Source organism: Triticum aestivum, chromosome 2D (genome assembly GCF_018294505.1).
Source record: "Triticum aestivum cultivar Chinese Spring chromosome 2D, IWGSC CS RefSeq v2.1, whole genome shotgun sequence".
Taxonomy (NCBI): Eukaryota; Viridiplantae; Streptophyta; class Magnoliopsida; order Poales; family Poaceae; genus Triticum; species Triticum aestivum.
In genome coordinates, this window is record NC_057799.1 from 448,543,755 (window position 1) to 448,554,077 (window position 10,323).

Sequence of the window (10,323 nt, forward strand, 5' to 3'; positions counted from 1 at the left end):
GAAAAGCTCCCCCCTAGGGTTCCCAACCCTAGGCGCATGGGGGGAGGCCCAAGGGGGGCGCCCCAGCCCACTAAGGGCTGGTTCCCTTCCACTTTCAGCCCACGGGGCCCTCCGGGATAGGTGGCCCCACCCGGTGGACCCCCGGGACCCTTCCGGTGGTCCCGGTACAATACCGGTAACCCCCGAAACTTTCTCGGTGGCCGAAACTGGACTTCCTATACATAATTCTTCACCTCCGGACCATTCCGGAACCTCTCGTGACGTCCGGGATCTCATCCGGGACTCCGAACAACTTTCGGGTTTCCGCATACATATATCTCTACAACCCTAGCGTCACCGGACCTTAAGTGTGTAGACCCTACGGGTTCGGGAGACATGCAGACATGACCGAGACGCCTCTCCGGTCAATAACCAACAGCGGGATCTGGATACCCATGTTGGCTCCCACATGCTCCACGATGATCTCATCGGATGAACCACGGTGTCGAGGATTCAATCAATCCGTATGCAATTCCCTTTGTCAAACGGTATGTTACTTGCCCGAGATTCGATCGTCGGTATCCCAATACCTTGTTCAATCTCGTTACCGGCAAGTCTCTTTACTCGTACCGCAATGCATGATCCCGTGACTAACGCCTTAGTCACATTGAGCTCATTATGATGATGCATTACCGAGTGGGCCCAGAGATACCTCTCTGTCACACGGAGTGACAAATCCCAGTCTCGATCCGTGCCAACCCAACAGACACTTTCGGAGATACCCGTAGTGCACCTTTATAGTCACCCAGTTACGTTGTGACGTTTGGCACACCCAAAGCACTCCTACGGTATCCGGGAGTTGCACGATCTCATGGTCTAAGGAAAAGATACTTGACATTGGAAAAGCTCTAGCAAACGAAACTACACGATCTTTTATGCTATGCTTAGGATTGGGTCTTGTCCATCACATCATTCTCCTAATGATGTGATCCCGTTATCAATGACATCCAATGTCCATAGTCAGGAAACCATGACTATCTGTTGATCAACGAGCTAGTCAACTAGAGGCTTACTAGGGACAGGTTGTGGTCTATGTATTCACACATGTATTACGATTTCCGGACAATACAATTATAGCATGAATAATAGACAATTACCATGAACAAAGAAATATAATAATAACCATTTATTATTGCCTCTAGGGCATATTTCCAACAGTATATATATATATATATATGTTGGCCTTGGCCTCTAAATGATATCAAGTTGCACATTCATAACATGGTATTAGAGCCCTAGGTTTTTTTTCCTCCGCACGTGCAACTCGTGCTCCTCTCGATCCAATCTCTTGCACGGCCGCCGCCGGTGTCTCCTTTTTCCTGCCGGCCCGTGTTTCTACTTCTCCAGCTCCCGATTGAAGTGTCCATCTGGTTGCAGCTGCAGTTGTTCGCCCCATCGCTGCAGTTTGTTCCTCTGGTGGTCGATCCATCTGCCCACGACCCACCTCCTCCAGCCATCCGCCCATGATCCAGCGCTCCTGATCGTGCCGCCCGTCGGTCCTGCTCTCCAGATCGAGCAGCTACAACTTGTCCGCGGGAGGCAGCAGTTATCGAAGATCGTCTCCGTCCCTGCCTGGTTTCCGCCCCGCCGTTTTCCTCGTGGGATCTCTGCCGCCAGCTGGAATTGATCCGCTCTGCCCAGGAAGCCGGCCCTTGCTCCCTAGCTGGTCGCCACTGAGGAGGTCCTCCGCCGCCGGCCGTCGGTTCCGCTGCTTGCTTCATCCATATCGGGCGCCGCCGAGATCGCTGGCTCTCCTTCGGCCGCCGGTTTCTGTGCTCCACGCCTTGAGGTCGGGGTTGTGTGATCTACCGCTGGCTTCGTGCGTTGACTGGGTCGTGTGATCCACGCAGTGCGAGCGTGCCTGGCTGCCAGATATCCTCCACTAATTATTAGAGAATAGCCTTCGGCTGATTATTAGCCTGCTTCACTGGCTATTCCTTGATACTTCCGCTGTTACACTCCAAAAAAAAGAGAAAAAAAGAGAGAGTAAAAAAAGAGAGAGAAAAAAAGAGTAAAAGAGAGAGAGAGAGAGAGAGAGAGAGAGGACTGGTACAATGCTTTCGTCGGGTACACCTCTCCCTCGCCGCCAGGTGTTTTTCGACGGCATTCCGTACATTGATCATGTCTCACACATGCGCCTTTCCTCGGTGCTTGGTGCTCATCCGCTTGGAGGAAGTGGTTGTCGTTCTACTTCGACACCCTTTGCGACTTTTACTGGTGTTGCTGCCCGCTCTACACCGACTTCATCGACAGTTGCACCGCCTCCTCTAGCCACTTTTCTACATGGTGTTGGTCATTCATCGGCGACTCTTCCCATGACTTTCGCACATGGCGATTGTGGCGCTATGTCGGCTCTCTTCACGGGTTCTACACACGGTGTTGATCGCTCTATGTCGACTCGTTCTACGTCGACTCACCATACGACCTCCATGGGTGATGGCAACAGCTCTTCATCGGCAGGTGGTTCTACCTCGACCTCTACCACTGTGTCCCTGTCTACGCATGAGATTGCACAACTCTGATGCCTTCTAGCTGCTTGGGATTCTTCACCAACAGGTTCTGCACCTGAGTTTTCTGGCACTGAGAGACCACCTTTTACTCATTCAGGTACATCCTCATGGATTCTTGATACTGGAGCATCTTTTCATATGACTTATGATTCTTCTCCTTTGACCTCCATTCAACCTGTTGAGTCTCCTGTTCGTGTCTTTACTGCTAGTGGTACTCCCCTCCCTGTCGCTAGTCGAGGCACTCTTGCTACATCTTCCTTTCATGTTACCTCTGTTGCTCATGTTCCTCAACTTAGCATGTAGCTCTTTTCAGGTAGTCTGATTGTTGACTCTAGATGTAGGGTCAATCTCGACTTTGATTCATGTTCTGTTCAGGATAGTCACACAGGTGCTCTGCTTGGTGCTGGCCCCCGATGCCGTGATGGTCTCTGGGAGCTTGATTGGCTTCGTCTTCCATCCGATGTCCCTGCCGCCACTCTCGCGGCCCCTGTTGCCGCATCTGCTAGCTCTTTTCAGCAGTGGCATCATCGTCTTGGCCATTTATGTGGTTCTCGTCTCTTGTCTTTAGTTCATCGTGGTGTTCTGGGGCGTGTCTCCGGTAATGCTTCGTTGGATTGTCTAGGTTGTAGGCTTGGTAAGCAGATTCAGCTACCCTATCCTCACAGTGAGTCAGTGTCCGAGCGTCCTTTTGATCTCGTTCACTCAGATGTTTGGGGTCCAGCTCCCTTCGCTTCGAAAGGGGGTCATCGCTACTATATTCTCTTTATAGACGATTTTACTCGCTACACTTGGATCTATTTCATGTCTTCTCGTAGTGAGGTCTTATATATATACAAAAAATTTGCCGCCATGGTTCATACCCAGTTCTCCACTCCTATCCGTATTTTTCGTGCAGACTCTGCTGGTGAGTACATCTCTCGTGCATTGCGAGGATTTCTTGCTGAACAGGGTACTCTTCCCCAGTTCTCTTGCCCTGGTGCTCATGCTCAAAATGGTGTAGCTGAACGCAAGCACCGTCACCTTCTTGAGACGGCATGTGCGATGATGATTGCTGCCTCTCTTCCGCCTCACTTTTGGGCTGAGGCTATTTCTACTTCCACTTATCTCATCAACATCTAGCCATCTACTGCTCTGCAGAGTGGTATCCCTTTTGAGCGTCTTTTTGATCGTTCTCCTGATTATTCATCGCTTCGCTTGTTTGGTTGTGTTTGCTATGTTCTTCTTCCTCCACGTGAATGCACCAAACTGACTGCTCAGTCTGTTGAGTGTGTCTTTCTAGGATACAGCGATGAACATAAGGGTTATCGGTGTTGGGATCTTGTCGGTCGTCGGATGCGTATTTCCCGGGATGTGACCTTTGATGAGTCTCGTCCTTTCTACCCGCGTCCATCCTCCCCGACCTTTTCCGTGGAAGACATCTCTTTTCTCACTTTTCCTGATACACCTCCCTCCGTGCCCCATATTTCTACCCCTCCTCCTGTTGCTTCAGATATGTCGCCGTCCTCTCCTATAGTTTCTTCTCCTCCCATGTCGCATGACTCTCCACCTTCATCCCCGATACCTTCCCCGTCCCCATCTTCATCAACGATGTCTTGTCTTCTCCATCAGCAACGATGTCTTCCCCGTCTCCATCACCTCCGGTGGTTCCTTCTCGTCCTACTTTTCCTTTTTATTATACCCGTCGTCCACGTATTGTGGATAAATCTACTGACATACCATCTACTTCTTCTGTGCCCTCTTCCTCATCCCAGCCGACTTATAATCTCCGGACTCGGCCGCGCCCTCCTCCTGACCGCTATTCTTCTAGTCGATATGGTCTTTCGGCTGTCCTTGAACCTACCTCTTATCGTGATGCTATTGTTCATCCTGAATGGCAGTTTGCGATGGCAGAGGAGCTTGCCGCACTTGAGCGCACTGGCACGTGGGATCTGGTTCCTCTTCCTCCCCATGTTCGTCCCATTACTTGCAAGTGGGTCTATAAGATTAAGACTCGCTCTGATGGTTCTCTTGAGCGTTATAAAACTCGTCTTGTGGCTCGTGGCTTTCAGCAGGAGCATGGTCGTGATTACGATGAGACTTTTGCTCCTGTGGCCCATATGACCACTGTCCGCACACTTCTCGCCATGGCCTATGTTCGCCATTGGTCTGTGTCTCAGCTTGATGTTAAGAATGCATTTCTTAATGGTGAGTTGCGTGAGGAGGTTTATATCCAGCCACCACCTGTGTATTCAGTCCCTGACGGCATGGTTTGTCATCTTCGTCGCTCTCTCTATGGCCTTAAGCAAGCCCCCCGCGCTTGGTTTGAGTGTTTTGCCTCTGTGGTCACTGCAGCTGGTTTTTCTCCCAGTGTTCATGATCCAGCGCTGTTTGTCCACCTTTCTGCTTGTGGTCGCACTCTTCTGCTTCTATATGTTGATGACATGATCATCACTGGAGACGATTCTGAGTACATTGCCTTTGTCAAGGCCCGTCTCAATGAGCAGTTCCTTATGTCTGATCTAGGTCCTCTTCGTTACTTTCTTGGGATTGAGGTTTCCTCCACCTCAGATGGCCTTTTTATTTCTCAAGAAAAGTACATCCAGGATCTTCTTGCTCGTGCTGCTCTAAGTGATGAGCGCACTGTGGAGACTCCTATGGAACTTAATGTTCACCTTTGTGCTTCTGATGGCGAGCCCTTGTCTGATCCGACTCGCTATCGTCATCTTGTCGGGAGTCTTGTCTATCTCGTTGTCACTCGACCGGATATCTCCTATCTTGTTCATATTCTGAGTCAGTTTGTTTCTTCTCCCACTTCGGTTCACTATAGTCACCTTCTTCGTGTTTTACGATATCTTCGTGGCACGATCTCTCACCGTCTCTTCTTTCCTCGTTCGAGCTCGTTACAGCTCCAGGCCTATTCGGATGCTACCTGGGCTAGTGATCCTTCGGATCGTCGCTCACTTTCTGCTTACTGTGTCTTTCTTGGTGGTTCTCTCATTGCTTGGAAAACAAAGAAACAGACTGCAGTTTCCCGTTCAAGTGCAGAGGCCGAGTTGCGAGCTATGGCTCTTCTCACGGCAGAGGTGACTTGGTTACGCTGGTTACTCGCAGATTTTGGTGTTTCAGTTACTACACCCACTACACTTGTAACACCCCGAGAATCATGCTACAGTAACTCCCTGTGAATAAGCTAATCATGTTGCTAAACAGGGCTTGATCACAATTGCATCAAATTTCTTTTCAAACTCCTAGTTCAAACTTCAATTAAAATCAAAGTGGAAAATAAAAGTTTTCAAAAATTTGAACAAAAATGTTCGGTGGGTGCCAAATAATACACTGGTAATTATGGTGGAGAAAACACATTTTTATAAAATACCTAAATACTTTTAAATGAAATAAAACAGAAAAGAAAATAAACAAATAAAAAGAAAACAGAAAACAGAACAGACAAAGAAAAAGAAAAAAAAGAGAGAAGGCCCTCCCCCCCCCACTGGACCGCTGGCCCAACTGGGCCGACCCCCGGCCCAGCCGGCCAGCCCACCTCTCCCCCTCGCCCCCTTCCCTGTTCCCCCGACCGGGGTCGGAACAGGGGCCGTCCCCGCCGCACCCCCTCGCCGGCGACGGGGAGGATAAGGGCGCCAGCTCCCCCCGCCTCCTCGGGCCTCTCTCCCACTCACCCCCCGCTCTCCCTCTCGGCCGCTGCGCCTCCCCCGTCAGATCCACCTCCCTCTCCCCTTCGATCCCCACTGCCCGAGCGTGCTCGCCGCCGTTCACCGTCGTTCCCGCGGCCACCGTGCCCCAACCGCCACTTCGCCGTGTCATACGCCGTCGCCGCCCTCGACTACACCACCTCCACCTCTCCGTTGGAGCTCCGAGCCACGGCAACGGCCTCCCCGAGCTCGTCTTCCCCGCACGGCCGCCGTCGGTCGCCGCCCCGTTTCACCGCCTCGAGCCTCCCCGAGCACGCTGCCGTCCCCCTACAGCCTCGCCGTGAGCCTCTCCCCCTCCTCCCCTGTCTTTTCTCTCTCGCGCGCCCCCTAGCTGCTTCCCCACGCGCGCCCGAACGCCGCGCCGCGGAGCTCGCCGCCGGCGAGGCTCCGGTGACCTGTTGGTCACGGGCTCAAGCCCGTTGCACTCCCCACCTCGCGTAGATGCCCCCCAGCCCCTCCGCTTGCTCGATAGGCCGCCGTAGCCTCGTTTCCGTCGGGCACCCGTGCGCGCCGCCGCCTCCGCCGCTCGCCGGCGCCGATTCCGGCCAAGTCCGGCGAAGCCCCGGCCACCCCTGGATGCGGCGCTGCGAGCCCTTTCGAATGGGCCTAGCCCCGCTCCTCCCCGAGCCCCGTAGCGCGATTCCGGCCAACTCCGGCGAGGGGCCGCCGCTGCTTTGGTCGCCGGAGTTGCTCCGGCGCCGGCCGCCGACGTGGCTGGCCTGGGCCCCCCCCAGTGCCACTGCCAGTGGGCCCGTGGGCCCCGTTGACTGGGTCCACCCAGTCAACGTGCTGACTGGGCAGGCCCAGCCACTGACATGCGGGCCCCGCCGCAAAAATAAAAAAGAAAAGAAAAGGAAAATGTTTTATAAATAAAAATAATTAATTAATCTAATCACTCACTGACAGGTGGGCCCAGTAGTTAATTAACTAAAAATTAATTAGTTTAATCTTCTGTTAACCCACTGTCTATGACAGGTGGGTCCCCCGTGTCAGTTTTGACCAGTCAACCGGACTGTTGACCGCTGACGTCACTCATACGTCATGCTGACGTCATATCCCTTTTCTGTTAATTAAATAATTCCAGAAATTCAAATAATCTTTGAAAATTCATATCTTTTAAACCGTAACTCGGATGAAAATGTTTTCTATATGAAAGTTGCTCAGAACGCCGAGACGAATCCGAATACGCAGTCCGTTCGTCCACCACACCTCCCTAACCTATCGAACTAGCAACTTTCCCCCTCCGGTCCGTCTGTCCGAAAACGCGAAACATCGGGAATACCTCCCGGATGTTCCCCCCCTTCGCCGGTACCACCTACTGTCGCGTTAGGACACACCTAGCACCGTTCATTGTCATGTCACGCATCGTCATGCTTATGTTTGCATTGTATTTACTGTTTCTTCCCCCTCTTCTCTCCGGTAGACTACGAGACCGACACTGCTGCTGCCCAGTTCGACTACGGAGTTGACGACCCCTCCTACTTGCCAGAGCAACCAGGCAAGCCCCCCCCCTTGATCACCAGATATCGCCTATTCTTCTCTATACTGCTTGCATTAGAGTAGTGTAGCATGTTACTGCTTTTCGATATCCTATCCTGATGCATAGCCTATCCTTGCTACTACTGTTGATACCTTTACCTGCAATCCTACATGCTTAGTATAGGATGCTAGATTTCCATCAGTGGCCCTACATTCTTGTCCGTCTGCTGTGCTATACTATCGGGCCGTGATCACCTGGGCGGTGATCACGGGTATATACTTATATACTACATACATGACACATGTGATGACTAAAGTCGGGTCGGCTCGTAGGAGTACCCGCAAGTGGATCTTTGTGGCGGAGCGACAGGGCAGGTTGAGACCGCCTAGGTGAGAGGTGGGCCTGGCCCTGGTCGGCGTTCGCGGATACTTAACACGCTTAACGAGATCTTGGTATTTGATCTGAGTCTGGCCATTTGGTCTATACGCACTAACCATCTACGCGGGAGTAGTTATGGGTATCCCGGCGTCGTGGTATCAGCCGAAGCCTTCTTGACGTCAGCGACTGAGTGGCGCGCGCCGGATTGGACTGGAACGCCACTAGGCTAGGTCTGCTTCCGGCCGCGTACGCAACGTGCAGGTGTGCATAGGGCGATGGGCCCAGACCCCTGCGCGCATAGGGTTAGACCGGCGTGCTGACCGCTCTGTTGTGCTTAGGTGGGGCTGCGACGCGTTGATCTTACGAGGCCGGGCATGACCCAGAAAAGTGTGTCCGGCCAAATGGGATCGAGCGTGTTGGGTTATGTGGTGCACCCCTGCAGGGAAGTTTATCTATTCGAATAGCCGTGTCCCTCGGTAAAAGGACGACCCGGAGTTGTACCTTGACCTTATGACAACTAGAACTGGATACTGAATAAAATACACCCTTCCAAGTGCCAGATACAACCCGGTGATCGCTCTCTAACAGGGCGACGAGGAGGGGATCGCCGGGTAGGATTATGCTATGCGATGCTACTTGGAGGACTTCAATCTACTCTCTTCTACATGCTGCAAGATGGAGATGGCCAGAAGCGTAGTCTTCGACAGGACTAGCTATCCCCCTTTTATTCTGGCATTCTGCAGTTCAGTCCACTGATATGCCCCTTTACACATATACCCATGCATATGTAGTGTAGCTCCTTGCTTGCGAGTACTTTGGATGAGTACTCACGGTTGCTTCTCTCCCTCTTTTCCCCCTTTCCTTTCTATCTGGTTGTCGCAACCAGATGTTGGAGTCCAGGAGCCAGACGCCACCGTCGACGACGACACCTACGACACTGGAGGTGCCTACTACTACGTGCAGGCCGCTGACGACGACCAGGAGTAGTTAGGAGGATCCCAGGCAGGAGGCCTGCGCCTCGTTCGATCTGTATCCCAGTTTGTGCTAGCCTTCTTAAGGCAAACTTGTTTAACTTATGTCTGTACTCAGATATTGTTGCTTCCGCTGACTCGTCTGTGATCGAGCACTTGTATTCGAGCCCTCGAGGCCCCTGGCTTGTATTATGATGCTTGTATGACTTATTTATGTTTTAGAGTTGTGTTGTGATATCTTCCCGTGAGTCCCTGATCTTGATCGTACACATTTGCGTGCATGATTAGTGTACGGTCAAATCGGGGGCGTCACAAGTTGGTATCAGAGCCGACTGCCTGTAGGAATCCCCCTTTCCACACTCCTTGGCCGAAGTCGAGTCTAGACATTACAAAACTTTTACTAACATGGCTGTGTGTCTTACGGGCCCACGTCGCCATTGGGTGGTACTAGTATCTTTTACTCCTCGACCTTTACTCTGGGACTCTGAACTCTCTTCTACTCGGGTTAAACGAATTTACTAACTCTAACACTAGGATCCCGTGACCGCATTCACCCCAAAGTTGGATAAGCCATAGTTGTTTCTTAGAATAGTATTTTGAACAATTCACACACTGTCATTTGACTCCTTTGAAACGTCTTTGCTTTCAGATGGAACCCTCGAGGCAGGTCGTGCGCCACACGACGGCCATTGGTGCCTCGGGATCACCTGCGGTGCTAGCTGAGATGATGACCTATCTGGGTTATCGCTGGCACCCTGAGTACACCGTCTACGAGGAGTACCAGGACTTTAACCAGGAGCAGTACCGTGCCATCGTCCACCTCTACTCTCGGGAGTATGACTCCACTACTGTGCTGCACACCGCACATGGTGTTGGTGTGACCATCGATATGGCTGTCCACGATGCTGCCTATGCTGCTCTGACACGTCTTCGTGGAGAGTATCGGGAGTTGGACACCTCCCCTTTCAGGCACATTGCTATCGCATCTGATGTTGGTGCGGAGGGATACTATACTGCTGCCTACTCCACTGTCACCCGAGAGCCCTTCTACCATCAGCACCTGGTTCTGCATGCTGATGGGCTGGATCGAGCTAACCGAGCTCTTCGCCACGAGATGTACACCACCCGTCAGCACCTTTACCGTGCTCTGACGCTGCTGCACCCCTTTGTCCGATCTGGACAGGTACCGCGTACTGCGATCTACCCAGCCAGGACCGTGATGCCCCACGGTGTCGGTTGGCCAGAGGTGGGAGGCT